General features: G+C 41.3%; 1 non-coding gene across 1 annotated transcript; it reads left to right on the top strand.

Moving 5' to 3' along the window:
* Nucleotides 1-20,760: 20,760 nt before the first annotated feature.
* Nucleotides 20,761-20,867, top strand: LOC141603372 (small nucleolar RNA R71). The gene has a single exon (XR_012525252.1). It is a non-coding gene; the product is annotated as a small nucleolar RNA R71 (small nucleolar RNA).
* The last annotated feature ends 5,993 nt before the right edge of the window (nucleotides 20,868-26,860 follow it).

The raw sequence follows: 26,860 nt of genomic DNA, 5'->3' as shown, positions 1-26,860 counted from the left end.
GCTGCCACTATGCTCACTATGTTTCAACAAGTTTAGGAGGCCATAGCCAGCCTCTCTAAGAGAATCACCCGACTCGACGACGCCTACCGTCAACTCATTTTCAATCCTCCACCACTGCGCCCGAGGCAGAATTCCCCAAGCAGTGAAAACTAACCACCCCAGGATGGATTTCTCCCGCGACCATTCTGGCATAGACCTCACGAAAATCACCCTCAAAATAACTACCCTCAAAATAACTACCAAATAACTACCCTCACAATAACTACCCCCATAAAAATCACCCTCACAAAAACCATCCTCACAAAAATATCCCTCATAAGAGCTGCCCACCGAGGAATACCCCTCCAAGGTACCCTCGAGATTCCGAAATTAACGGCATCTGGAGAGATGTTGTTGAGGATGTCTATGTCACCCCACGGAAGGAGAAACGGGAGAAAGAAATCGGACATCTCACCCGGTCCGGACGTCCCTATCAGAACCCGAACAATCCAACGGTCGTTCCAACAACGAATGCCCAAGTCATCCCAGAGGTGGACACTCAACCAAGGGCACCTGAGAATTCAATCCTTAAATAGCTTCAGAAGGCGAAAGCTGAAATCTCAATTTGGCAACTAATCGCAACGTCTTTTGAGCATCAGCAGGCTCTGCTGCAGGTTTTGGGAAATTTAACAGTGCCCTCGACCTCTTCCCCAGAAGAAATAGTGGCGCACATGATGAGGGACGCCCCTGATCTGAACAACCCAATCGTCTTCTACGACGAGGATATCCCTCCGTTCGGAGCCAATCATAACCTGGCCCTGTAAATCACCGTACAATGCTTCCAAAAAAATGTACCCACGGTCCTCGTGGATGACGGATCCGCGGTGAATGTCATTCCCCTAAAGACTGCTCACAAGCTGGGTATTAGGAAAGCTGATTTGGTCCCAACAAATCAAGGAGTACGCGCCTACGACGACACTCGTCACAAGATCGCGAGGCTTATCACTCTGGCTGTCGCGACCGGACCACTGGAAAGACAAACTAGTTTTCAGGTGGTCGACATCGACGCCTCCTTCAATATGCTCCTGGGACGTCCCTGGATTCACGCCGTCAAGGCAGTCACCTCGAGTCTCCACCAGAAGATCAGGGTCCCCTTCAACGGGAAATCAATCACAATTCCTGCTTCCCCGATCAAGGCAGTCATGAGAAACGGGATAGTCTCCCAAGCCATTGAGGAGGACGATAACGAAATGTGGGGTTTCCAAGCCGTAAAAGCCATAACTGAGAAGTCCACACCCTCTAATTGTGGCCCGTTGGCCAACCTCACGGTCAACCGTATCATGATGCGTCAAGGTTATTTCTCGGGTTTTCCGCTCAATCCACTAAAGGACCCATTGCCTCCCTTGAAACAGGTTAAGGTACCCAACATTCCCTTTGGGCTGGGATACGAACCTACTAACAATGTTATCCAGGAGATGAACCTCCTAGTCCGAAAACGCAAGAAGCACGGAGTTACCCCCCGTCCCTATCATCTATCTCTCAATGGATACTTTGTCCCTGAGGGAGAGTCCGAGCTCTACCATAACTTTCCGGAGCCAATCTATGACTCTATGGCCAGGGCTAGGTACCCGGGAGTGGAAGTCTTCCAGGACTGCTACTTTATCCCCGACAACGCCGAAACTGCATCAACTGAGTCTAAGCCGTCACCATGCCTCGACGGACAAGCTGTCACACTTCTCTTTAGGGAAGATAACATCAAGCACCTCGACTATGGGGACATTATCAACATCGCCCTGAAGGACAACCAATTTGATCCCACCGCCTTGATCTCACTTCCGGGCGGAAACTCAAGCTTTGCTGGACAAATACAAGAGCAAACGACATCGATCATTCCCCTACCATCCCCAAACCAATGGAGCGGTGGAGGCAGCGAACAAAACTCTTGTCAACATTATCAAGAAAATGCAAGACAACTACCGTGATTGGCCGAGCAAACTCCTGTTGGGGTTAGTGTCCTTAACAGTTAGTGCAAGGACTCATAAACCTCTAAAAGGATCAAAGGGCATACTTTTGGTATTATTATCAGTTGATCCACGTTTATCAATAACGGTTGGCTTGCTAGATAAGTTTAACGTTATTGTCATACAGATGGCGGTGATCAACTAGTCCCTAAAAGTCACACCTATAGGATACGTTCGAGAGATGTGACGGTATGAAAATACTGTCATGTAGATGCCAAAATTGACTAACCAGTTAGTCCGAGTTATTTGACTAGTAATTAGTCAAATATGTGATGTTGAGATATTATATTTAATACGGATTAAATATCATGGGCTAAGGCGAATTAACTTGATTAATTCGTAAAATTAAATATAAACGATTTATATTTAATTAAATGTATATTGAATATAATTATACAATCTTTTGTTTTGTCGGACACGAATTAATAATTCACTAACCCGTATTATTAGCGATGCCTTAATCGATAACCGATAATGTGATTTATGATCAAACCGCGTCATATACATTTGGAATTTAATGAACCGGACCACGAGTTAAAAACCAAGAGGAAGTGGAAGCCCACTTCCCTTGTGTGGGTCTCGGTTTTTTGCGAGTGAGAGGGATCAAAAGGGAGAGCTTCTCCTCCCTTCTGATCTAATCATCATTTGAAACAAGAATTAGGGTTTTGAAGAGTATTCTCCTCTGAAAAACCTGAGATCTCTCATCTCGAAAGAAAAACACACATCAGTTCTCCCAATATTGCAAAGCAATCGGAGAACACCATCTAGCACAAGGGCATATCTCGGACAAGGTCTTGGGTGCAACAATTAGGAGGGAATCTGGTTTGATTTCGTTTTTACGCCGTGCATCAAAGGACGAGGTTGATTTCTATACATTAATCATTTCATTATGTTTTTCGTTTTATGACTATAAATTGCATGTTTAAATTTACGTTATAGTCCTGCAATTAAAGGGTAGTATACGGATATTAACCCACAAGTGGTATCAGAGCGAGGCCACGTAAATTTTACTATGTGTTTTTCATAAAACCGATTTTGAAACGATTGTTTTGTCTCGGATTCCGTGCCATGTATGCACGGCTGATTCGTTTTTGTTCTTGTTGAAACCGTGACATGTTTTACACGGTTTTATCATCATGTTTTCGATTTGTTTTTTGCATATTGTTGTTTTATACAGAAATTATAACAATATGTCTTGTTTTTGTCAATTGTTAAAATTGATTTTATGCGTTTTGATCAAAATTGTTGTGGTTTTGTATCTTCAAACTTGTTTCACGAGGGTTTGGAGTTTTTTTCAGAAAGTTTTGTACTCGATCGAACAAGTTTTTAATCGATCGAGTGTTTTTTCTGTCTTGTTTTTGCTCGATCGAGTCCCTGTTGTACTCGATCGACCCTGTTCCAAAACCTTTTGCTCGATCGAGTCCCTGTTGTACTCGATCGACCCCTTTCAAAACCCCTCTGCTCGATCGAGTTGTCCTCGTACTCGATCGAACAGATTTGCTGATAAAGGTACTCGATCGACCACCAGTTTAGTCGATCGAGCACTTCCTGTTTGGCAACCCTCTCGATCGACTTGCAGTTCAGTCGATCGAACCCTTTTGTCCCTTGATCGAGCACTTGTGTCCCTGGATCGAAGGATTTCCGTTTTAACAGCTTTGAAAATTTGTTTCTTTTGATTTAAATTTTCTTTTGGCTTTAATATGTACTTTATACGGATATAGTACACTCGCTTGATAGTGAATCGGTTCACTCACGTACCATATAGTTGTTTTAAAACGTCTTTAAAATGACGGATTGTAATGGATTAAAATTAAATGATAGAAGCGGTTTTATCACATGAATTTTAATCATTAAAAGGTGGTTTGGATAATTTTAACATAATTACGGAATTATGTCACGAATGAATTTGTTTTTAGTTGATGCATTTTTATTTATCGTTTATCTTGAATGTCGTGAATGCCTTTTATTACGTATTTAATTTTACAATCAATTGTAACTTAGTGTGGCCTTAGTAGAACGTGTTACCGTAATGATGGAACACGGTCTTGGTTGTATTTTGAGATCTCGTATCTCCGTTCTGGATTTTTCACTTGTAATTACAGTTTTAATTAGAATGTAAATAGGTTTATATTTTGTAATTTTAAATTGTAATTTTTGAGAAGACCAAAGATGGAGACCGGATGCTCACTCCCGCTACTTGGATCAAGATGGAACATCAAGACAAGCTTTTCGGGTCCAACGGTGGATTCCAAAGTTGTATTATGTTCTTATACTAGGATAGGCCACACTAGGAATTTTTTATTTACGTTTTGCATTCCTTTATTTTTTATCGTTACGATAATATGCATCATTTTCCGCCTAAAAACCAAACCACCTAATTATTGCATGAAAACTGACACATATAGAGGTCACGAGTTAGTTTTCATTGACATTCTCATGTCACACGTTTTAAAGCCATCATCCAAATAAATTCATTCACGACAAACGCTAGTTATTCGTTCACTTAAAATGAATTATAATTTGGTTGATGGGATCTTCCTCGTATAAACTAAAATTGAGAACGGTCTTTATAGGTCAAACTCCAATGAGTCCCTTCTTCGTCGGTAGGCATAATATGACCCCTTCTACGTCGGGTAAGTTGGAACCGATTGACCTATTTTATCTCAACACTATGGTCACTCGTACGATCCTGTGATCATGGTGGACTATAGATAGTATTTACGGAAATCCATCGACCAAGAGTTCTTCCGGAAGAATTAGCTAAACAGTTGGCTTATCAATTTACAGAAATTGAGTCTTGGGATCACTTGTATCATTCTTGAGGGAGATCAATTATGCAAGTGCGAGAGTCTACATGTTTAAAATGAATTTTAAAATAGACTTAAATCACCTCGATGAGTTGCTTATTTCGTTTTGTTTTTCTTTCTTTTTCGGTGTAGATCACGATTTTAAATCGCTAAACATCAAATGGCTGGTTCTACCGATAACCCAATGCCAAGTGCCACATTGGACCGTGAGTCCTGGCTTCGGATCTTCATGAATCGGATGAATCGGTCTACTCGATCAAGAATGATGGATCCAACTTCGCGGATGGGGGAGGCAAGATTACGGAATCTTTGCCGCCGACGACGGAAGCTCAAATATCTATTGGAGCCCATCCCGGCAAACCCAGGTCCCACGGCTAGAGCTGCTGAAATCGCCAAGTTTAACGATTTCTGTATGGAAGCGGGTGCGATTAAAAACGTACTCATTTTTGCAATGGAACCCAATTTGCAGAAACGCTTCATAGCCCATGGTGCAAACAAGATTTTCACCACGCTCACCAAGGAATTCTCGAAAGCTCCGAGGATCGTGACTTATGAGCATACCACTCGCTTCTTTGATGCGAGACTCCAGAAGGGCCAACCGGTTAGCCCACACATTCTCAGCATGATTGAGAATGTCGAGAAACCGGAGACCTTTAATCGTAACATCAGCGAGAACATTGTTATCGACCGCATACTTCACTCACTCCACGATGGTTATTCGCAATTTAGAGCGAATTACTATATGAATGATTTGAAGAAGACTCCCCATGAACCGCACTCCCTCCTCGTATGCACCGAGAAGGACATGAAGTTCGGTGGGAGCATGAAACAGGATGTTCTCGTTGTGTCAAATAAAGGAAAGGGTAAGGGCAAAGCTCGGCAAACCTAGCGAGTAGGTAAGGCGAAGTTCAAGAAGTCGGGCTCGAGGTAAGAGTGGTCCTGGTGAGTCGAGTAACTCATCAGGCGCGACAAAGAGCAAGAAAGATAACATGGAATGCCATCACGCCACATGATGGGCATTGGAGACGCACATGTCCTGTTTATCATGAGGACTTAAAAGCAGGTCATGTTAAACCTGTTGGTATGTCTTCTTCTTCTACTTTTATTCATATGATTGAGATTAACCATGCAAGTTACGGAACTTGGGTGCTAGATACTGGTTGTGGTTCTCATCTGTGTAATCATGTGCAGGGGCTCCGAAACATCGAACCCCTCGTAAAGGGTGAGGTGGACCTGCGTGTTGGGAATGGAGCAAGAGTAGCTGCCATCTCAAAGGGGACATATGTGATCCAGCTTCCTAGCGGATTTGAGTTATCATTATATGATTACTATTATGTTCCTAGTCTTTCGAAAAACATTATTTCAGTTTCTGCACTTGACAAACTTGGTTTTTCATTTGTAATAGAAAATAATGCTTGCATTTTCTCTTTACACGATATGATTTACGGCAAGGCAGTCTCCATGAACGGAATTTATGTTTTAGATCAGACCACGGAAATATTACACGTAATGAATAAAAAGTTAAAGGTTGGTGACAAAGATCAAACGTATCTATGGCACTGCCGTATGGGACACATTAATGAGAAACGCGTAAAACAGCTCATCAAAAATGGAGCTATCTCGGCCTTTGATTTTCAATCATTTGGCACGTGTGAATCATGTCTCATCGGTAAGATGACTCGGATTTCCTTCAAAGGTGTTGGAATGCGCGCTGCTGACCTATTAGGACTCATACACACGGATGTATGTGGCCCTATGTCAATCACCGCACGAGAAGGCTATAGGTATTTCATCACTTTCACGGACGATTTAAGTAGATATGGCTATGTCTACTTAATGAAGCACAAAAGTGAATCCTTTGAGAAATTCAAGGAATACCGAGAATAGGTACAGAACCTATTGGGTAGAAAGATTAAAACACTACGTTCGGATCGTGGTGGCGAGTATCTTTCTCACGAGTTTGATCAACACCGAAGGACCGTGGGATTGCCCTACGATTAACTCCACTGGAACACCTCAGTTGAATGGTGTGTCCGAACGGAGAAATCGAACACTACTTGATATGGTTCGATCCATGATGAGTCACACGATTTTACCTGATTCATTATGGGGTTATGCTCTTTTGTCAGCCGCTCTAATACTTAACCGAAGTCCGTCTAAAGCTGTTGACAAGACTCCATATGAACTATGGAAGGGAACGGTCCCTAACTTGTCCTTTATACGGGTTTGGGGCTGCGAGGCTTATGTCAAGTGGAGACACGAGGATAAGCTCGGCCCGCGATCGGTCAAGACATACTTTATAGGTTATCCTAAAGGAACGCTTGGTCATTACTTCTATTCGCCAACCGAACAACGTGTTTTTGTTGCGGCTAGTGCGACATTCTTAGAGAAGGAATTTCTCGAGAATGCAAAGAGTGATAGAACCTTCGACCTGTCGGAGGTTCCAGAACCAAATACCGAGCAACTATTGGAGGAACCTATTCCTTCAATCCCGGCTGCGGTCAACATTCCTGAGGAACCTAGGAGGTCGGGAAGAGTCTCTATTCCTCCGGACAGATACATTGGTATGGTCGAGGAACATGACATAGATGACATTCTACTCTTAACGAGTAGTGAACCCGCAACCTATAAAGGTGCCATGACAAGTTCTGACTCAAAGCTATGGCTTGAGGCCATGCAATCCGAGATGGACTCCATGTATGAGAACAACGTGTGGGATCTTGTTGACTTACCTGCTAAGGTTCGTCCCCTTCAATGCAAATGGCTTTACAAGATAAAGCATTCTGTGGAAGGTCACCAAGATATCTACAAAGCACGACTAGTTGCTAAAGGTTTCACCCAAGTGCCAGGTTTGCACTACGATGAGATTTTTGCACCCGTAGTCATGCTGCGTTCCATTCGGATTATCTTAGCGATCGCCGCTTTTCATGACTATGAAATTTGGCAAATGGACGTGAAAACCGCCTTCCTAAACGGCTTTTTGGAAGAAGAGTTGTACATGGTACAACCCGAAGGTTTCATCGATCCAATACATCCTAAGAAAGTGTGCAAGCTTAAGCGTTCCATTTATGGACTTAAGCAAGCATCAAGGAGTTGGAATCATCGCTTCGACCAAGTGATAAAAGAAAATGGATTTACTCGATCGGTCGAGGAACCATGTTTATATATCAAGTCGAGTGGGAGCAAGATTGTTTTCCTAATATTGTATGTTGACGACATACTCCTGATTGGGAATGACATACCTCTCTTAACTTCGGTGAAAGTATGGTTGAAAAACCATTTCCGGATGAAAGATCTGGGAGAGGCACAAAGAATTCTAGGCATCCGTATCTATCGAGATAGATCACGACGGATGTTATCTCTCGATCGGGAGTCTTATATAGACAAAGTCCTAGAGAGATTCAAAGATGACTAACTCCAAGAAGGGGTTCCTTCCTATGACTCGGGGGTGCATTTGAGCAAGTCTCGGGCACCGAGACACCGGAAGAGAAAGAGCGCATGTCACGGATTCCTTATGCTTCGGCAATAGGATCAATCATGTATGCCATGATATGCACACGTCCGGACGTGGCATATGCATTGAGTATGACAAGTCGATTCCAACAAAGAACCAGGTGAACCACATTGGTTGGTGTCAAGAACATTCTTAAGTACCTCCGGAGGACTAAAGATTGGGCATTGACTTATGGAGGCTCTCAAAAGCTATGCGCAACTGCGATTCTGCAGATGCTAGCTTCCAAACGGATCGAGATGACTCGAAATCTCGGTCTGGATTCGTTTTTACTCTTAATGGCGCTGATCAGGTGGAAGAGTTCGAAACAAAGTTACAAGAGATTCTACGACCGAGTCCGAGTACTATGCCGCGTCCGAAGCTACAAAGGAAGCGATATGGATGCGTCAATTCTTACATGGACTATCCGTAGTGCCTAGTTCGAATGACCCGATCACCATCTATTGCGACAATAGTGGTGCCATCTTCCAAGCTAAGGAGCCAAAGTCTAGCAACAAGTCTAGACATGTACAACGGAAAGCTCATCTAATCCGGGATTACGTGGAGCAAAAGGAAGTAGTGATAGAAAAGATTGCTACACATGATAACATAGCAGATCCTCTCACTAAAGCATTACGACAAGATAAGCATGAAGGGCACGTAAATTCCATGGGAATCAAACGTGTTCTTGAGTTGTAGTACTCTTTTATGGATTAGATTCATTCTCGTTTGTACTCTATACGACATCATCGTTTTGATATTTTATATATATATATTTTGTTTTTCATGTGGAATTGTACGACAATTTTGAACACCACAAAGTGAAATGAACAAACATTATATTTTTAGTCCTTAATTGCCCACATGAGCTGATAACTCAGGCAATTATTTTGTGACGTTGGTTGATGGTGGGTTCAATGAGCCATAAGTCAACCGGTTGATCGACCAATCACAGAGGCGAGTTATACGGATATCTCGTAGGACACCATTGTGACATCGACGTGGAGTCCTAAATGTTTTATAACATTATTTTGCCTTGGTCGTGGATAGGACTGCCATGGTGATCCTAAGAGTCGATTCTTTGACTATCGATTGTCTCTTGAGACTACGGCAGATTTTGGGTGACTTTGGTTTCTTTCTCACGGTCATCCGTAACAAGGGGCCAAGTAGATTTTTTTGGGTCATTTCATCTTTGTGCTTAGATCGGAAGGAGTCGAGTTGAAGGAAATATTCAGCCTTTATCGGGTACTCGATATTTTCGGGGCCACTCGAGGAGTCAGAATCGAAATGCATGGCCATGCTCGGATACGGATTCGTTTTATCAGTTAAGTTACTCTCTAGTCGGGGAAACCACTCTAGATACAGATCGATTGTAAAATACGACCTTTGTGGATCCAGATCTGCAAATTGTTTTACATTGAGTGGGAGAAATTTTAAATGAATATGAGAATCGGTTATCGCACATACACTTGTTCGGACAAGTGGGAGTTTGTTGGAGCTTGTGTCCTCCAGTAAGTGCGGATAACGTCATTGCACATACACTTGTACGGACAAGTGGGAGCTTGTTGGGGTTAGTGTCCTTAACAGTTAGTGCAAGGACTCATAAACCTCTAAAAGGATCAAAGGGCATACTTTTGGTATTATTATCAGTTGATCCACGTTTATCAATAACGGTTGGCTTGCTAGATAAGTTTGACGTTATTGTCATACAGATGGCGGTGATCAACTGGTCCCTAAAAGTCACACCTATAGGATACGTTCGAGAGATGTGACGGTATGAAAATACTGTCATGTAGATGCCAAAATTGACTAACCAGTTAGTCCGAGTTATTTGACTAGTAATTAGTCAAATATGTGATGTTGAGATATTATATTTAATACGGATTAAATATCATGGGCTAAGGCGAATTAACCAGTTAATTCGTAAAATTAAATATAAACGATTTATATTTAATTAAATGTATATTGAATATAATTATACAATATCTTTTTTTGTCGGACACGAATTAATAATTGACTAACCCGTATTATTAGCGATGCCTTAATTGCCGATAACCGATAAATGATTTATGATCAAACGCGTCATATACATTTGGAATTTAATGAACCGGACCACGAGTTAAAAACCAAGAGGAAGTGGAAGCCCACTTCCCTTGTGTGGGTCTCGGTTTTGCCGAGTGAGAGGGATCAAAAGGGAGAGCTTCTCCTCCCTTCTGATCTAATCATCATTTGAAACAAGAATTAGGGTTTTGAAGAGTATTCTCTCTCGAAAAACCCGAGATCTCTCATCTCGAAAGAAAAACACACATCAGTTCTCCCAATATTGCAAAGCAATCGGAGAACACCATCTAGCACAAGGGCATATCTCGGACAAGGTCTTGGGTGCAACAATTAGGAGGGAATCTGGTTTGATTTCTGTTCTTTACGCCGTGCATCAAAGGACATGAGGTTGATTTCTATACATTAATCATTTCATTATGTTTTTCGTTTTATGACTATAAATTGCATGTTTAAATTTACGTTATAGTCCTGCAATTAAAGGGTAGTATACGGATATTAACCCACAACTCCCATTTGCACTCTGGGGATACCGAACCTCAATCCGAACACCGACAGGCGCCACACCCTTCTACCTAGCATATGGTATGGAGGCGGTTCAACCGGTAGAGTTAGAGGTCCCTTCTCTACGCATTCTATTGGAGAGTCAAGTTCCTGAGGTGGAATGGACCCATCGAAGGTACGAACAACTCACCCTTCTAGACGAACGGCGACTCAACGCCTTGCACAACGTCCAGCTATACCAACGACGTATACAACGGGCATTCATCAAGAAGGTCAAACCCAGAAACATCCAGGAGGGCAACTTGGTCCTCAAGTCAGTTCGAGCACCATTACCCGTCGATCTAAGAGGAAAATTCAAACCCAACTGGGCCGGGCCATACCTGGTCAAGAAAATACTTTCGGGGGGCGCAGTGAGACTGAGTGACCTAGATGAGGAGGATTTTACAAACCCAACCAACCTAGACCGGCTCAAGAAATACTACCCTTGAAACATAGCAACCAACGACCTAGCCTAGTTTTACAACTAGCAACGACCTCAACCCTTTTCAAGTCAAGTTCCTCAATGTGTTCTGAGTTGAAATCGCATGTTTTATCGAGTCTAAGCTGCGGCACCTTGCCCGTTTCAAATGTCCTTTGATCTGTCAAAGGCAACATCCATTTGCACTAAAACAAAAACCCCTTGAACTACGAGCACGGTTTGATTTCACCCCTTCAGGTGGATACTTAGGCAGTCCCTCTTGTGCCTGAGGGATACAACCACAAAACCCAATCAAAATCTACAAAAGATTTCGAACTACGATCATGGTTTGATTTCACCTTTACAGGTGAATAAGTAGGCAGTCCTTTCTTACACAAGAAGGATACAACCATTCTCACAATCAAAAACAACCAACCCCATTCAAAAATTCCCCCGTACAAAAAAAACATCCCCCAAAAAAAGGAAAAGATAAAACCATTCCCTTTCCCACAAAAATACGAAAATGACCCTTTCTCCCTTCCCACGAAACTCCACTTTCCCAAGTGCAAATGTTTAGGACGATTCAAATTGAATTGCCTTCACCAAATGGATGGAAGAAACAAGGGTTCACAATTTTCGACACAAGCAATCCTCTTATTTAATTAATAATGGGAGGGATTACAATTTCAACAAATAGAGCTCGACGAGTCTACAACTTGTCAAAGCTAAGGTGTCAACTAAAACACCTCACAAAATAAAACTAGCACAAAACACACAATAACTAGCTAGTACAACATAATAAAAACTCACAACAATAATACAACATAATAATAAAACGGGTAATGAAGGTCTTCACTCTTCCATTCTACCCTTGCCTTTTCCTTCGGGGTACATCTTCCCCTTATTCTTGTTGTTGGCCCGCCTAGCATGGATTTCCTCCTCGGAACGGAACCTCAACGGATCTAAGACGGCAACGGCCTCCGGTCTAGCGCAAGACCCCATATTCGACCCAAGACGAGCCAATGCACGGCCCACCATATTCTTTGGGCCGTAACTCCTCCTCTTCGGTGGTCTCATCACATCGGTGGTAGCTCCATCAACATACTCCTCAAAGAAGGCACGGTTGGCCTTGCCAACCTCTCGGTACTTCAAGTCGACAATCTCGTCCTTACGGAATTTGGATCTCTCTTCCAAGGACGGAGCACGTGACCACTTGACATAAGTGGGAGTCACCCATGTCATGGCAATGGGGTTTGGCACCTCCCAAAGCGGCCGAGTGGCCCACCACCTTTCGAAGAACTCCGTAAGCTCGGAGTTCCGGAAAATATTCTCTTGGACTAGAGTATCTTGGCCGGGCACCTTTCGTTGACGCCCCATTTGCCTCATGAGCCATTCGGGATAAATGAAGGTAACAACCTTCAAACCCACCGCCATCAAAGAACGAGGACTAGCACCCGAAGCGGGCAACCCCGTGAAGGACCTCAAGTGCCACCACGGCACCACCCAACGGATATGAGGACCACCCTCCTCCGCCAATCTTGCGGCCCAATAGGCCTCGGTGGAAGCGAAACTATCCGGGTACAACTTCTTCCTCATGGTAAGGTGACGGAAGGAATAAGAAGAAGAATCAACCGGAGGCTGTACATACCTTAGCCTCTCCAATAGCCACACTTGGAGGATCCTTGGGGATGCGAAAGAGGGAGCTTCTCCACAAGAGCCTTCCTTGTCTAAAGCTTGGATGATCTCTCCAAGCACCAACCATGATAGATCTCTACCATGCTCCATTTGCTCAATCACATGAATAAGGGTCATGCTACCATGGCATCTTGGCCACTCCTTCTTCAAGACATCAACAAAGAGGTACACATGGACTAAGCAAAATGCAAGTGCCCTTCTCCTAGCCACCTCCGAGACATTAGCATCCAATCGGTTTGAAAAGATGTTGATAAGAGCCAACATATCCACACCATGTGGAGCAAGAAGAAAGTTGATTTGGCTTGTTGATAAGCCCAACATCGAATGGAATTTCTCCTTGTAGCACAACCGATTCGGAGGAAGCACCAGAACACAACCCGGCCACCCACCAATGGCTCCAACTTCTTCGGCAAGAGGACAAAGCTCACCTTTCGGGAAAACGAAAACATGGTGTTTCGAATCCCAAAACCGAGAACATGCTTCAAGAAATTAAGGTTGCACATTGACTTGATGAAGCACCAACAATTTACCAACTCCCATGCAAATGAGTTGATACTTTTCGGGAGGCGACAAATCTTCGGCACCATTGTCGCAATGCGTTCTCAAAAGCATCCATGAAATATTTTTGTGGAAGAAGAAGAGGTTTTCTAGAGATGTTTTTGTGTTTCGGATGATGAAGCAATGAAGCGCAAACGTCCCTATTTATACAAAATGATCAGGGCATTTTTCAGAAAAAGGGAAAAGCCGGCTTCCAACGCCAGGCTGCTCGCGCCTCTTTAGGCCTTCCCCAGGATTCCCACTGTTTACTTATCTCTTTCAACTTGTGCTTTCTCCTGACACCACAAACCTCCCGCCAGGAAGCTCGCGCCTCTTCGGGATGATCCAAGGACATTTTGTGTTTCCTCACACTTACATTTCCTTGTTTTCGCGTTTTACGAAATCCGACACGGTTTCCATGACGCAGCTTTAAACATACGGATTTTTCTTTCTTTCTTTTTTTAAGGGGGGAAGGGCTAGTCGCCCCAATCCGCGATGAATCGTTATGTCAATCGAAATTCCAAAATTTTTTCACTTTTTCGCAATTTTCCATCAAAACGAAAATCGAAAATTGATAACACGACGTCAATTTCCCTCAAAATTCAAGCACTCACAAATTCGAGTCTTGACCTCAAAGATCAAAAATCCAATATACTCGCAAAAATCCTTTTCTAAAATTCTTTCATGACGGTTGGAGTTTCAATTTTTCGAGTCAATTTCAATAATTTCGACGCAATTTAATTCACGACACGAGTTAATTGCTCAAATTTTCAAATCAATTCCTTTTGAATTCCGAACGTGACGATTTGTCACGGAATTTTCAAAATTCATTTCAAAACTCAATTTTAACTTCAAGTCATCTTGGCTAATTTTGTTTTCAATCAAATGCTTTTACGTGTTTGCGTTTTTGCATATGTGCTATATGTCGCCTGTTTTCTACGCTAACGATGCAGGAACTAGTGCGAAGTAAAAGGAGAATCGACAGCCGACAGCGCTCCTCCGAAACCCAACACAAAAAAGCCAAAAATCACAAAATGAGCTACAATCCAAAAACACATATATACAAACCGCCTCACGCAAAATGTAAATATGTACAAACATGATCCAATACAGATAGCTATCATACAGACACTGACCTAAAAAAACCGTCTATCATACAGACACTGGCCTAAGACAACGAAATGGAGACTATCTGCCACCTACCGAACTAAGCACTCCCTACCCTTCCAATCAGAAAAGAAAGGGAGCAACATAGGGAACAGAGGAGCAACAACGGAAGTAGAGGTGGTTACCACAACGGTAACACCTCGTTCCTGCTCCACGACAAAAAGAAAAATGGTGCCTGGCAGATTTTGGACGACGCGATAACCGAGGCTCGTAGCTTAGTGCACTACCCCGACGTTGGCCTCCAATCGTCAGAATTCGAGGGTGAAGAGGGATCAGGACAACGGATACAACCCCGATGTTGAACCCCACTCAGCTGAATTCAACAGCGATCAAAAGCGGCAACGAGGGATAACACACTCGTACTGAACCCCACTCATCGGACGTCCGGACCTCCGCAGGAAACGACCAACGATAGGTACCCGATCATTGGCCGGGCAAAGGCCGCCAGGTAGAAACACAACTAAGCCTGTAACAAAAAACAGCCGTCTCTCCCCCTCCAGGATCGTATTCCTCCTCCAAAACCTCACTAACGGACCCCATAGGTCCCAAACAATACCCTGTGATCAAAAGAACAAACAAAAAACTTCAGCCGAAATTTCGGCATTACGACGGCATGAAATGGATAAATCCGAAAAACACAACCTGCAATACAAAACAAGGGCAATCCCGCCCAAAATCCAACCAAACAAAACAATTAAAACAAAAAACAAAAAACCGAATAACTGGCCCATCTTTTCAAGCAAAAGACGAGTCAAAACCACAAAAAACGGCATTTCGAGACCCCTACAAGGTCCGCCAACAACCCAAAAATACTCTCTACATCTTATGAGAAATTAGAGAGATAATAACTTCCAAAATTCCTTCTCTATACCGAAATAATAGAGACCAATATAAATATTTTGGGTCAATTTTTAGTAAGATTTATATTGTTCTAGTTAAATAATATTTATCTTTTAACTGGTTATCTTGGGTATTCATCTTTGGGAGAGATTCTAAGCTTGAATCTTTGTTCGTCCATATGAGGAAAGCTCAAGAACAAGTAAGAAGGAGATCTTACTTGTGCCCTTTGATCCGAAATTTATAGTAAGGAAAATGATTTCTTCACTTATCTATTTTAGTTTGCATGCATAAGATTTGTATTTAATTTTATGACTAAATTAAATTTGAACATATATGAATATGTTGTATAATGAGATATAGATTTATAACAGCTAGGACTCTCCAACCATGATCAAGATAAAATAATAAAACAAAGAAAGAAGTAGAAAAACCTCAAGAGGGTAGGAGCCTCCAAAGCTTGCTAGTCTTCCACCATATCATCATTGTCATCATCTTCCTCAATAGAAGTTGACTCATCTCCACTTCCCTCTTCACTTCCTTTCTCACTTCCTTCATCATCCTCTTCTTCTTCTTCTTCTTCTTCATTAGCCTCTTCATCAATGCTATCATCAACAACCTCATCACCGACAACCTCATCGTCACCCGGAATCTCACCCCTAGATGCACTTGGAAAGAAGACTACCCTATCCGCCCAACTAGGCAAAGGACATGAAGGATCAAGTAGTCCTTGCCTAGCTAAATGAAGGAGGGGTGGATATTGGGCTAAGTATGCATCTACCCAATCCTTAAAAGCTTGTTTGTGCATCTCTTGCATAAGTGGAGTCATGTAGTCATTGCTTGCTTTAACACCTTCGGGTTTGAACTCTTGATACATGAATGGATAGGGTGGTGTGACAATGGAGGAGGAGGGCATTTCAATTTCACCCCTTTGTTGACGGATGATGTATTCGGCTTCTTTTGAGAGGGGAAGAAGGTAGTTGGTCCGATGGACACTCAAACGGCATATCTTGGAAGGCAAAGTAAAAGATCTAGCCTCATTGGTGAGCCACCCATATTTGGTGTCAAGAGAGTTATGAGTGACCCACTTGTACTTGTTAATCATGGCATCCATGTCAATGAGATGACCCCCCTTTTTTGCCACATACTTGCTATCCTTGTTGAAATTCGGATCAAAGTACTTAGCCAAAAGAGTGACTAGACCTCCATTTACAATAAAAGTGGTGCCTTGCTTTACACAATCAAAATTTAGCCATCTTTCTACCAAAAGCCTTAGAGAATTGTAAGGCTTGGTGAATTCCCTTCCAATATTTAAGGCCGACTTAAGTAGAACACAATCGAGCTTGGTAAAGTGGTTAGTGTCTTTTCTTGCAATGATAGTATTCCCGATGACCTTGTGCCACACTCTAATGCCCGGATGGTGGACTAATAGAGCGCGACTAGCATGATAGTTCTCAAATTTCCTCTCGGAAATCGCCTCCCAAAGAGGAGCGGGGTCATACTTTTTGGGATTCTTGTAATAACTAGGTGAATCACTAAGACCCAATACTTTTCCCAATTCATCAAAGGTGATGCGTCTACTCACATTAGCAAGGCGGAACTCGATGTTTTCTCTAGTCTCTACCTTAGTAACTTTCAAAGAACTCAAGAATTATAAGGTAAGGGCAGGGTATGTCAATTCACTTGTAGCAAACAATTTTACCAACCCCATGGCTTCAAAGAAGGCTTTTGTTTGTTCAAGGACACCCAATTTGTTCAAGGCATCTTCACATATGAATTTGGTGGATAGAAAGGATTTTCTAGCATACTTGGAAAATGTATCCCTATGGGAGTTAGAAATGAAAATTACGTCCGGATAGTTTGATAGTTGAGAAATTTCCGGAGTTGTTGATGTTTTTGCTTCCAAGGGAGGTTGTTGTTGTTGAACTTCCAAGTTTGAGCTAGCTACCACCATAGCCAATGAGGCTTTCTTTGCTTGAAGACTCTTTTGTCTTGTTGAGAGTGCCTTTGCCTTAGGTGCCTTTGTTGCTCCTTTTGTCCTTGCCATTGATGATTTAACCAAGAAAAGAGTGAAAATCTTCAATTTCCAAGTATACCCAAATCGATTTTAAGATGAAAGGCTTTGCCTTTATAATTTCAAAAATCGACTCAAAGGTTGAAGATTTTGGTGCTTGGTTTTATTTTTGTTGGAAGACGAGTGATTGATTGTTGTTAAAAGGAAGTTTGGATTTGATTTTGTTGAATTTGGTTGAGGAAATCTTGTTTTGGTGATGGAGAGGATGAGGGTTTTGAGTTTTGGGGTTTATAGGTAGTGTTTTGAATGAAGGAATGAAGAAATGAATATGGGATGGGGTATTTAAAATAACCGAAATTTCCAAAAACTGCAGGGGTAGACGGGCGTCTTTCCTTCGGGACGCTCGGATTCTGCCTTTTTTGGTTCAGGATTCTCGCCTAAAGACGGGCGTCTTTCAGCAAAGACGCTCGGATTTATCGATTGCAGGACGGGCGTCTTTCGCTGAAGACGGGCAGATTCTCAGACAGTGAGATTTCTTGTTTTTCACATGAAAAAAGACGGGCGTCTTTCCTTCCAAGACGGGCGGATTTCTGAAGACGAGCGTCTTCTCTACCAGGACGCTCGGATTCTTCAACAGTCCCAAAATTTCAAATTTTCAGCTCAGATGGACGGGCGGGTTTTGACAAAGACGCCCAAATTACCTGAAGACGGGCGGATTCCCATGAAGACGCTCGGATTCTCCCTGTTTTACCCAGATTCAGTTCCATCCGTGCACTTGCATATCCCTTGTCATTTTTCATTCTTCAAATCCCGTGTTCTTCACTGTAGAAGCACTACTAAGGCATGAATAGCCTAGGCAATTGCTATCCCCGCACTAAGCTAAAGCACTACACATCAATTAAAATCGTTAGTCCCTCCCTCACTTCTCTCAAAAATGATAATTATCTTGATCAAGGCATAAAAATCCAACAATGACAAAAATGCAATGTAAGAATTAAAATGCGAGTTAGGGGGTTAGAAATATTTACAAATGGAGGTTTATGGAGGACTCCACCAAACTCTCATCCTTAGTGAGATGTCATGGGGGCATATCCAAGGTGTTGTTGATGTTGCTCAACACCTTGAAAAAGTAGTCAAAAGCTTGTTCATTATCATGATAAAGATCTTCAGTAGACATTTCCCCTTGTTGTCGGTGTTTATCGATAGCATTACCAATATAGGGATTAAAATTCCCTTCAAACTCATCGTCCCAAAGACCACAAACTACATCTACTTGATCACTAAATATCTCTTGAGTTGATAGAGACAACTCTCCCACTTTCTTATCTTGGCCAATGAGGCCATCCTCTTCATTGCTTGACTTTGGTGAGCTTCTCAAGCTCTCTTTGTTACAATTCACTTGCTCTTTGAATGGAGCATCTTCAATTTTCTTCTTCCATGGGAATTCCGACTTCTTCCTATCATCCTTCCGGCTATAATGATCAACCATAAAACATGGTTCATGCAAACAGGGAGCTCTCATGGTCTTGTCAAGATTGAAAGTTATGCTCTCATCTCCCACTTCTAGAGTGAGCTCTCCATGCTTCACATCAATCACCGCACCCACGGTGTGTAAGAAAGGTCTTCCTAGAATGATTGGAATGTTGGAATCTTCTTCCATGTCAACAATGACAAAGTCCACCGAGATGAAAAATTTCCCAACTCTTACGGGAACATCTTCCCATATCCCTAATGGTGTCTTCGTCAATATATCGGCCATTTGGAGTGTGATATTGGTGCATTTAAGCTCTCCCATCCCTAACCTTTTACTCACCGAGTACGGCATAACACTCACACTAGCGTATAGATCACATAAGGCTTTGTTGATCGTGGTGTCGCCAATGGTACACGGTATTGAGAAGCTTCCCGGATCTTTGAGTTTTGGAGGTGAACTCCCTTGAATGATTGCACTACTCACCTTAGTGAAGGCGATAGTCTCAAGCTTCCGGATCGACTTCTTCTTTGTGAGGATGTCTTTCATGTATTTTGCATAGGCTGGCACGTGATTGATTAATTCTGTGAAAGGAATCGAGACTTCCAAATTCTTCACAATTTCCATAAATTTTCCAAGTTGGTTATCAAATTTGGGCTTGGCTTGACGACTTGGAAAAGGAAGTCTAATCACAATGGGCCCCTTCTCCTTGACCTTGTCTTCATTTTTCTTTGAAATTTCTTCTTTTGATGGTTCTCCATCCTTGGAGTTTTGCACAATTTCTTCTTTGCCACTAGCTTCCACAACTTCATCCTGAACTTGCTTCTTCGGTGCTTCATACCTTGTACCACTCCTCAAGTGAATGACACTAACCGTTTCATGTCTTGGGGGATTAATTTGAGGTGGTAATTGACCCTTTTGTCTTTGTGAGCTTGAAGATGCTAGTTGAGTCAATTGGGTTTCCAACATTTTGGTGTGAGCTACGATGTTGTTGATGGTGATTTCCTTTGCTTGACTATCCTTTTGCATTTGAGCGAAAAACTCTTGTTGATACTTTTGCATTTGGAGGACCGCTTTTTGAACATCAAAACCTTGGTCATTTAGTTGATTGTATGGAGTTTGATTTTGGTAACCATGGTTTTGGTTGTACAAGGGTCTTTGATTTTGGTTTCTCATGGGAGGTGGGGTGTATGTTGGTTGAGGGTTTTGAACATTTTGGCTTTTGTATGAGACATTTGGATGGAATTTGGGGTTTTCATTGTAATAGTTTGAATAAGGGGTACCACTCTTGTATGCTTGGAAAGCATTCACTTGTTCATTTGTTCCCCTACATTCACTTTGGTCATGTCCCAAAGTTCCACAATTCTAACATATCCCACTTGGGATTGATGAAGATGCCGTCATGGCATTAACATGATGCTTTGGTGATTTTGAGGCTTCTTCAAGTCTAGCCATAGCTTTTTCAAACTTCAAATTGATGGTATCAATGTGAGCACTAAGTTGAGCACCCAATTGCGTAATGGAGTCCACTTCATGCTTTTCTCCTCTAGTAGCCTTGCGAGGTCTACTATATTGTGAGTTATGGACCGCCATTTCCTCAATGTTGTTCCAAGTTTGATTGTCATCAATTTCGGTGAACATTCCATTTGATCCCATGTTGAGAATGTTCCTTGAATCTTCATAAAGACCGTTCCAAAATTGTTGTACCAAGAACCGCTCGCTAAGTCCATGATGAGGACATGAGCGACAAATTCCCTTGAATCACTCCCAAGATTCATACAAAGATTCTTCATCCCTTTGCTTAAAGCCCGTAATTTGAGCTCTTAACATGTTAGTCTTTTCCGGTGGATAGAGCTTTTTGTAGAAAGCTAGAGCCAACTTTTTCCAAGAATCAATTCCGAGAGTAGCCTTATCAAGGCCTTTCAACCATTGTTTCGCGGTGCCAATTAGAGAAAAAGGAAATAAGACCCATCGAATTTGGTCTTGAGTTACACCGGTTTGAGAAATCGCATCACAATAGTCACAAACAGTCTCCATATGAGAATGAGGGTCTTCACTTGGCATCCTCCCAAATTGGCTTCTTTCGACTAATTGGAGAAATGCGGATTTGGCAATAAAATTTCCGGTTGGATGTTGTGGTGTGGGAGTACCATTGGGTAGGTTCTCCTCGGTGGGTACGGAATGTGATTAAAACTTAGGCTTTGTGGGTTGATTTTGTGTTGGATTTTGTGTTGGGTTCTCCTCACCTTCTCTTGCAAAAGGGTTGATGAACTCAATAGTATTTGGTTGAATATCTACAACCTCACCAATACCTCTCAAAGTTCTCCTAGCAAGTCTTCTATTGGTTGTCAAAGTCCTTTCAATTTCGTGATCAAAGGGCAACAAGTCACCTTGTGACCTTCTAGACATGCAAAATATCAAACAACTCGAAAATAATTAGAACAAACCTTGAGGAGTTTTACTTCCCCATGGCAAAGAAAGACACAACTAATAACAATGTAAGAAAATCTAAATCAAGTTAACACCGTCCCCGGCAACGACGCAATTTTTGGTCGTGTTCCCTGGTGGGGTTTAGTTTTTCAGTACTTGTCGTTAGGAGCACCTAGACCAAAACACAATTTATAACTTCACCAACAACTCTAAAATTAGTAAAGAGGCAAGTAAATGTCGGATCCCAAGGGACGGGAATTGAGATGAGATTTCTATTGCAACTAGTGGTGTCTTAAGGGGTGTCACAATTGGGGTTTGAAGTAGAAGATCACTAAACTAAATAACAATGAAAGTAAACAAGTAAGATGAATTAAAAGGGATGTAAACAACTGATAAAAGGCACTAGGGTGTCATGGGGTCATAGGGGATTTATGGGAATTGATCATACAAACATATTCTCAAGTTATAAACAAGCAATTATTGTTATGATTGATCGAGTTGGTTTATATCTTACAATCCTAGGAAAGTTTGGGTCCCGGAGCCGAATCGATTAGATTGTACAACACCTACAAGTCGACTTAATCTTCCCTACTCAACAATATGCATGGTCTAATGAGACTCGAGTTGGTTTATGTCTTACAAGTCTCATTGAAAAGATAGGCGATGGGTAAAAAAATGCAAGGATTCATAGGCTCACATTTCATCAAACATAACATGTGCATAAGTTGAGATCACAACAAGCAAGCAAATAAACTATGAAAGCATATTAATTTAAGCATGAATCATTCCCCATGTTGGTTTCCCCTAATTACTCATTAACCCTAGCTAAGGAAACTACTCACTCATTATCATGTTGAACATGCTAGCAAGGTTGTCAATCATACCAACAAAGTGAAACATGATGAATAAATGTAAGTAATTAACAATAATTAAAAAGGGATTAAGAGAATTATACCTAGTAATTATTCCAATAATAAAGCAAAGAATAAAAGAAGTACTTGATGCTTGATTGGAAGGTTGTCAATCTCCCAATAATAACCCAAATAATCTTCAATTACCCAAAATAAAAGGATGAACAAGAGAGAGATTAAGGAAATAAAACTTGTATTAAAACTTGATTAAATGTTGATTACAAGATTAAAGAGAGATTTGATTGATATTAACTACTGGTCGGGTTTACTATTTTTCGGTTACTTGTTGTTAGGAGCACCTAGACCAAAACACAATTTATAACTTCACAAACAACTCTACAATCAGTAAAGAGGCAAGTAAAGGTCGGATCCCAAGGGATGGGAATTGAGATGAGATTTCTATTGCAACTAGTGGTGTCTTAAGGGTGTCACAATTAGGGTTTGATGTAGAAGATCACTAAACTAAATAGCAATGAAAGTAAACAAGCAAGATGAATTAAAAGGGATGTAAAAAATTGATAAAAGGCACTAGGGTGTCATGGGGTCATAGGGAATTCATGGGAATTGATCATACAAACATATTTTCAAGTTATAAGCAAGCAATTATTGTTGTGATGGATCGAGTTGGTTTATATCTTACAATCCTAGGAAAGTTTGGGTCCCGGAGCCGAATTGATTAGAATGTACAACACTTACAAGTCGACTTAATCTTCCCTACTCAACAATATGCATGGTCTAATGAGACTCGGGTTGGTTTATGTCTTACAAGTCTCATTGAAAAGATAGGTGATGGGTAAAAAATGCAAGTATTCATAGGCTCACATTTCATCAAACATAACATGTGCATAAGTTGAGATCACAACAAGCAAGCAAATAAACTATGAAAGCATATTAATTTAAGCATGAATCATCCCCCATGTTGGTTTCCCCAAATTACCCATTAACCCTAGCTAAGGTAACTACTCACTCATTATCATGTTGAACATGCTAGCAAGGTTGTCAATCATACCAACAAAGTGAAACATGATGAATAAATGAAAGTGACTAACAATAATTGAAGAGGGATTAAGAGAATTATACCTACCAATGATTCCAATAATAAAGCAAAGAATAAAAGAAGTACTTGAATGCTTGATTGAGAGGTTGTCAATCTCCCAATAATAACCCAAATAATCTTCAATTACCCAAAATAAAAGATGAACAAGAGGGAGATTAAGGAAATAAAACTTGTATTAAAACTTGATTAAATGTTGATTACAAGATTAAAGAGAGATTTGATTGATATTAACTACTCTAAAGATTGCTAAGAAGAACATGCTCTTCTAATTAGACTAATGGGGTATTTATAGTAGGGATTAGGTGCATAACTTAGGGTTAACTAAGGGCTTAAATGATGATTAAGTCCCTTGTTGAGGAAACGCCGGTCTCTTTTGGAAGACTCCGGTCTCTAGGGAGACTCCGGTCTCTAGAAAAAGATGTGCATCCTTCCTTGAAGCTTGAAGAAGACGAAATGGGACTGTCTGGAAATCCGGGCGTCTTTAGCACGAGACGGGCAGATTCTGCAGCTTCTGCCCGGGCGTCCAGGTGGTAAAGACGGGCGTCCTCTGGAGCTTTTGCCCAGGCGTCTTAGGGTTGAAGACACACAGATTGTAGGGTGAAGACGGGCGTCTTCTAGACAATCCGCACAGATTGTCATGCAGTCTTGTTCATTCTTCTTTTCTTCCTTTTTCTTCATAAAATCCTTCGGTATTTCCTCGGGGATGCAATGATCTTTTCTCATAATTGCCCATCTACTATAGTATGTACAAAGGCCTTCTAATCTTGTCTCTCCTTGATGCTTGGTCATTGAATTCAATCAATTTAGCCTCATTTTGCCATGAAAATGCAATGTTTGCACTCCTTTCCTACCAAGGACACAAAACCTCAAAGAATATGCAAAACAAAGAACTAAAGACAATAAATGACCAAAATATGCACTAAAAAGCATGGGAACAAGGCTAATTCGGGGACTAAATATGCTCTAATTATGGTCACATCAAATATCCCCAAACCGAACCTTTGCTCGTCCCGAGTAAAGAGGTGACAAAGACTAGGACCATTATTAAACTAAGCTAATAACATAGCTGATATGCGACAATTAGCGGGTCTCACTCCGCCCCTTCAACTCACAACAAGACAACCATGAGGTAGGATGCCTTCTTGCAAGGCAAGGTGGGTCTTGCCAAAATGGCGACACATCTAAACATTAAGCACACAAAATCAAATAATGGATGTATCTACAAAAGAATAGCCACTTTCCTCATCTAAGTGGCGGAAATTATCTACAAGGGAAGCAATTCAAGGGTACACACTCCTTCATAGATGCAATTTCTTCAAACTACTAAGCCTAGAATGATACCAATAAATCACCTCCAAGTTGTGTCAAGCTAGGGTACCTTTGTTCTCAATCGTTAAATGTTTTTGTCAAGAATAGACTCCCTATGGTGTTAGAAACACTGGAGGATCGCGGAATTCCCCTTCTTGCCTAGACAAGAAGAAGGGTAGTCCCCTCTCTACCATGCACAAAAATGGATACGATGGATAAAGGGATCAATAGATATTTGAGTTTCACTTTGGGAGTTTGCTTTTGTTTTTGTTTTTCCCCCCAATTTCTTGTGGCATTTGACATTTGAGAACACTTCCTTGCCATTTCTTTTTTATTTTTGGCATTTCAATACTTGACAGCTTTCAACTTTTCTTTGCATTTATTTTGAACATTTTCAAAGTCACCCCATATGTAGTGAGGGTGGCTTATATTTGAAGCTTTAGGAGTTCTATTTTTGCTCCTTTTTTCATTTGATGCATTTTTTTTTTGCAAACTTTCTTTCACTTTTCATTTCATGGAACTCAAATTGATTTCTTTTTGTGCCCATTCCCTTTGATGACAAAATTGTGGTAGAACATGGATGATGGATGGATGCATGGTTTCAACGGTTATCTTGGAATAAATGGTAGCCAAGGAGTTATCACACCACAAGACACTCTTGACTGGGCCTTAATCCATGAGTCAAAGGATACTAGCATGACACATCCTAGAGTGTTTTATAAGTATTCTAACAAGCAAAGTATTAAGAAGAAAAAACATCTACTAGGGACTATATACGCTTGTCAAACTTCCCAAGTAGACGGTTTTCACAAAATTTTCTAACATGCAAACTACATGCCATGTTGTAACTACCATATAAACATCCTAATGCAAATGATTCTACCAACTAATATGACATATAAACTAAATGCAAGTCCTAAGTTCACATTGTTACACCGCATCAATCAAAATAAAGCCACATAGTCATTAACATAAAGAGGAAAAAGGAGATTGAAAAGATCATACCATGCGGTCTTCAATATCCTCATGTCTCTGATGTGGCGTAGTCGATCGATGTGAACAAGGATAGAATAAATATAATATATACAACAATATATACATGACTACACTACAAAGGAAATGAACTTGTTTTAGGTTTTTCAATTTTTTCAAATTTTTTGATTTTTTTGGATTTTTGAATAAAAGTTAAGTTAGAATTCCCCATCCCCACACTAATATGGGCATTGTCCTCAATGAACAAAATGATGGGAAATCATGCAAGCATGATGCATGAATTCTACTCTAAATGCAAGCTACACTAATCTACACTACATGATGCATGGGTTTTTGTTTATGACGGAGAGCGTAATTTAGATTACCTCTCGTTGCGTACGCATGTACTTCCCCAAACCAAGTTAGACATTATTTCTATTGTCCTAAAGTTGGGGTAGTTCATGCACACAAGATGCAATGCATGAAACTAAATTTGTCATTTTGGATTTTCAAAAGTGGGAACAATGAAATAAGAACACCTTAATGGGGCCGAGGTGTTAGTCCTCTATGTTGCTAGGACTCTCCAACCATGACAAAGTCAAATAATGTACAAGTTAACAAAACATAAAGTTCTTTCAAGAAAATTGAAACTAAAGAGAGGAGATGAGGAAACTTCACTTAAACTTGAGATGGGTGCCTCACGCCCGCTCCATCTAGCTATGAAGAGATTCTCTAGAGATCGCCATCATCTCCCTCTAGATCACTATCCCATATTTCTTTTGATGCATCACTTGTATTCGGGTCCATGAACTCGTCCTCTTCACTATCAAGCTCCACCGTATCCCCTCCGCAAGAATTGTTGCTCCCTTCCTCTTGTCGCCCGTTTGCTCCTTCATTTGCCTTCTCCGAATTGGGGAAGAGTAGATCCATTTGTGCCCAAGAGGGAAATGCTCCCTCTTCACTAATCTTTCCCCTTTGAGTCATATCGTGGTATTGAGGATAGAGTGCATAATAATTTTCCACGGTAGCTTCATATTGTCGGAAGTGCAAATCTTGTAGAATTTCCGTTACAAAGTCATCACGGGGAAGGATAAAGGGGTTGGGATGGTTGTACGGTTGATAAAGAATGGGTAGGGAGGCACTTT

Source organism: Silene latifolia, chromosome 9, assembly GCF_048544455.1.
Source record: "Silene latifolia isolate original U9 population chromosome 9, ASM4854445v1, whole genome shotgun sequence".
NCBI classification, from domain to species: Eukaryota; Viridiplantae; Streptophyta; class Magnoliopsida; order Caryophyllales; family Caryophyllaceae; genus Silene; species Silene latifolia.
The sequence above is the reverse complement of the archived record's forward strand: the minus strand, read 5'-3'. Positions and strand labels throughout refer to the sequence as shown.